At 41.6% G+C, this 4437-nt stretch overlaps 1 pseudogene; it reads left to right on the plus strand.

The window, feature by feature from the left end:
- The first annotated feature begins 852 nt into the window (after positions 1–852).
- Positions 853–1144, plus strand: LOC123394719 (annotated as a pseudogene).
- Positions 1145–4437: the final 3293 nt, after the last annotated feature.

Below are 4437 nucleotides of genomic sequence, written 5' to 3' on the forward strand. Positions count from 1 at the left end.
CCTGTGTGCATTGACTTAAGGATTACAATTTCAATTTTAAAATGATGGGTTCAACATGATTTATGCCTGGTGAAGATCGTAGGAATTAGGAAGAGCAGACAGAATTATGAGAATCAAGGAGTCTGGGCCGTGACGTGAGAGATCGACTCACAGCACATATAATGAGCTATTTCCCTCACTATCCGAGGCTAGAATTTAAGGCTAATAGAGAAGGAGCGCCGTAACTATGGTTACAAACTTAGTTCCAATCTTGGCTTTCTCACTTGCTAGTAATACAGCCTATGACCAAGTTACTGAAATGTAACAAAGTTTCTTGAGCTCTGACTCTGTATCAAGCACTAACATACATATCTTTCATCTTTATAAGAACCTGGAAGGGAATGGCTCAACCTCTCAATTAATCAAATGCTGTCAATGAGAAGACATCATCAATTTAATAGCAATTCCATAGGGATGCCTGGGTGGCTCAGTCAGTTAAGCATCTGCCTTCCCCTCGGGTCATGATCTCAGGGTCCTAGGATTGAGTACTGCACCAGGCTCCCTGCTCAGCGGGGAACCTGCTTCTCCCTCTGCCTGCTTCTTTTCCAGCTTGTGTTCTCTCTCTGTCAAACAAATAAATAAAATCCTTTAAAAAAATTAAAATGAAAGGCTCTTTAGATCACAAGAAAAATGGAGTAGTAAGTATCCCATTTTATGTACGAGAGCACTGAGGCTTAGGGAACCTTATCTGGCCTAGGTCACACAGCTTACAAGCAGCGTGAAGAAGAAAAGGCAAGAACGACCCCTGGACCCGCAAAAGGCTGAGTGTCGCTGTATCCCAGCATCCAGGACCTACGTTCCACCATTGCCACCATGCCCAGGAGAAAGGCTGAAGGGGACACCAAAGGAGATAAAGTCAAGGTGAAGGAAGATCTGCTGTCTGCTAATCCTGTTCCTCCAAAGCCATAGCCCAAGCCTAAAAAGGTCCCCTGCCAAGAAGGGAGAGAAGGTACCCTAAGGGCAAATGGGGGAAGCTGGTGTGGGCATGGATGGGAATAACCCCGCAGAAAACCGAGGTGCCTCAATAGACCAGGCACAGAAAGCTGAAGGTGCTGGATATGCCAAGTGCATTTTTGATAACTTCACTGGTGACCCCACAGTTTGAAATAGTGTTTGTTTGTTTGTTTTTTAACTAAGTTTTATAAAAATTCAGAATTTTGTTTTGCTTTTTTTAAATGATGTGTTGTTGGCACACAGAGTGCTTCGTTGTTGTTTTGGGCGAGGGGCATATTGTCACTAACATAATATCTCTAAAGCTAGACTGATGAAAGGGGAAAAACCCTTGGGCCCCTGGGTGGCTCAGCCACTTAAGTGTCTGCCTTTGACTAAGGTCATGTTCTTGGGGTCTCAGGATCGAGCCCCACATTGGGCTCCCTGCTTGGCAAAGAGACTGCTTCTTCCTCTCCCTCTGTCACTGCCCCTACCCCTGCTGTGCTTTCTCACTCACTCTCTTTCAGGTAAATAAATAAAATCTTAAAAAACAAAAACTAAACAAAAACACCAAGGGGGTAAAACACTTTTCCCTTCTAGTTTTGAGAAACTTCCTCTTGGAAGGGATTTCTTGATGTTGACACACATGAGCTACCTTGGCACAAATGCCTTGGTGGTATGGAAAGACTAAAATTCACTTTTTATATCCTCTTCTCCCTCTCTGCCTTCAACATAGACTTGACCCCCTTAAACCCAGAGGCCTGTTGGAACCTGACCCCAAGGCATGGTTCTCATTATTTCAGACAATCTGGACTTTACAGCGTCACCATGGAGATGGCATCTCTCGAAAGAGTTCCTTTTTTAGCTTGTGGATCTTTAGATTAGTAATTCTGCCATTTTCATTTCATTTCCGGAAAATCAGGGTCACTTGTGAAAAGTTGTTAAGCAACATGATAAATGTCAACTGTCAACCCTCACTCTAAACTTTCCGTGTTCAGTGCATCAGAGGAAGACTTCATTGGGTTTTATAGTGGCTTTCTGCTTTTGGTAGCCCATTGAAGAAGGGAGTTCGAAGGTTGTTGTATACTGTTAACTATCATCTGCCCATGTCCTGCCTGATATACTGTGATTGTTTATGAAAAGTATATTTATTTTTTAAAAAATTTATTTATTGGGGTGCCTGGGTGGCTCAATCGGTTAAAGCCTCTGCCTTTGGCTCAGGTCATGATCCCAGGGTCCTGGGATTGAGCCCCACATCAGGCTTTCTGCTTGGCAGGGAGCCTGCTTCCCCCTCTCTCTCTGCCTGCCTCTCTGCATATTTGTGATCTCTCTGTCAGATAAATAAAAATCTTTTTTAAAAAAAGATTTATGTATTTACTTTAGAGAGAGAGAAGGGAAAAAGCATGAGCAGGAGGGGCAGAGGGAGAGAGAGAATCTCAAGCAGACTCCGCACTGAGTGGGGAACCTGATACAGGGCTCCATCTCAAGACCCTGAGATCAAGACCTGAGCTGAACCCAAGAGTAGAATGCTTAATCTACTGCACCACCCAGGTGCCCTGAAAAAAATCTTTAATAAGGCTGGATACAGTTTGAAACAAAATAAAACAATGTCAGACAGCTTATTTCTGAATATGGAGCCAGAAATTGAATCCCAAATCTATTTGACTTCCACTCCCATTGAACTACCTTCAGTGTTACCATAGCTCCTTGGTTTCTCCGTGCATAAAACAAGAATGGTAATAGGTACCTCCCAAGATCATCACAAGAGTCAAAGAGTATCTGTGAAATCATAAATGCCCAGAGGTAACTGGTGCTTATTATTCTTTTTAACAACCAAACAACCATAGAAATGTACTGAGTGAGTAGAAAAGAAGAAAATTAAGGGGGTTAGGATTGACAAAATAGGAACCAGGCAGACTTTACATTAAGGTGACTTCTGCCTTGGGCAGGACTTCCTGTAAATCACCTTCTGGGGAAGAGATCAGTCTCAGGACATGGAAAATCCAAATTATCAATTAGAGCTCCAAGTGGTTGAGCTGCAGGTATCAGGTACCTCATTAAAGTGGCTTAATTAGTCAAAGACTTCCTTTGCTGAGACTCACCCCAATTAAACAATGAAATTTTCCCAACATGACTTGATAAAAATTAATCTCTTTATTAAAATGTTTAAACACAACTGATGGTGTACTCTATGTTGGCTAATGGAATCTAAATTTTAAAAAAATGTCTAAACACAACTAAATGTAGTCAAAAAAATAAAAACAGGTGAGGTCTGAGCAAAGGAGGTCTACATTCTGGATCGATTAGGTGTTTTTCTCTTCTATTCCTTAATTGTTTCCATTCCTAATCCCTTTCTTCTTTTATCCCCATGTTCCACTTTAAGAGGAAATGCTCACCTGCTTAATTCCACGCCGAAAGTCTTTCCTTAATACAAGATAAGGCCACTCAACTGACTCAATCTTATTATTTGCTGTGATTACTTTCCTTCCCAACCTTCTCCTAACTTGCCTTTATTATAGTTTTTAATGCTGTTTTCCTCTGGTCTGTTTAAAGTGACTGTGCTCCTTTAGAGAGGACAGGCAATAAACTTTTTTTATTAGAAAAGCCATGCACTGAAGATTGCCAACCCCAGGCTTCTCTTGTCTTTCAAAACTCTGCTCATTCCCTGACCTGAGGAAATTCACTGGGCTTTTTTTATGATGAGCATCTCTGTTAACTTTGAAGGATGCCCATAACAAATTACCACAAACTAAGTGGTTTATGACAATAGAATTGTATTCTCTTGGGGCACCTGGGTGGCTCAGTTGGCTTAGCATTTGACTCTTGATTTTCATTCAGTTCATGATCTCTGGGCTATGGGATCAAGCCCTGTAATGGGTTCCCTTCTGGGTGTGGAGCCTGTTTAACATTCTCTCTCTCTCTCCCCTTCTCCCTCTGCTCCCTTCCACCAAAAAAATAAGAATGGGTTCTCTCACTCTTCTGAAAGCTGGGAGTCTGAAATCAAGGTGTCAGTAGAACCATGCTTCATCTGAAGATTCTAGGGAAGGCTCCTTCCTTGCCTCTTCCAGCCTCTGGTTGGCTGTGGACACATCACTCCGGTCTGCTTCTATTTTCACACGGCCTTCCACATTTGTCGTCTGTGTTTCTCCTCTTCTAATAAGGGCACTTCTTTTAGGATTTAGGGCTACCCAGTCAATCCAGGATGCTCTCATCTCAAGATCCTTAACTTAATCATATCTGCAAAGACCCTCTTTGCAAAGAAAATCACGTTCACAAGTACCTGGGGGCTAAAACTCACATGTATCTTTTGGGGGCTCCCATTCAACCCCTAATGATAACTAATAACTAATAACCTCTTAAATCCTATAACTACCTTTTCCTTTTAAATTGTTTCCTATATTTTTGTTACAAAATATATTTCCTATGTCATGGAATAAAATAAGACATTTTAAGTGTATATTACTTTAA

This window comes from Mustela putorius, unplaced genomic scaffold (assembly GCF_011764305.1).
Source record: "Mustela putorius furo isolate JIRA1106 unplaced genomic scaffold, ASM1176430v1.1 tig00003836_pilon_pilon_pilon, whole genome shotgun sequence".
In the NCBI taxonomy this organism is placed as follows: Eukaryota; Metazoa; Chordata; class Mammalia; order Carnivora; family Mustelidae; genus Mustela; species Mustela putorius.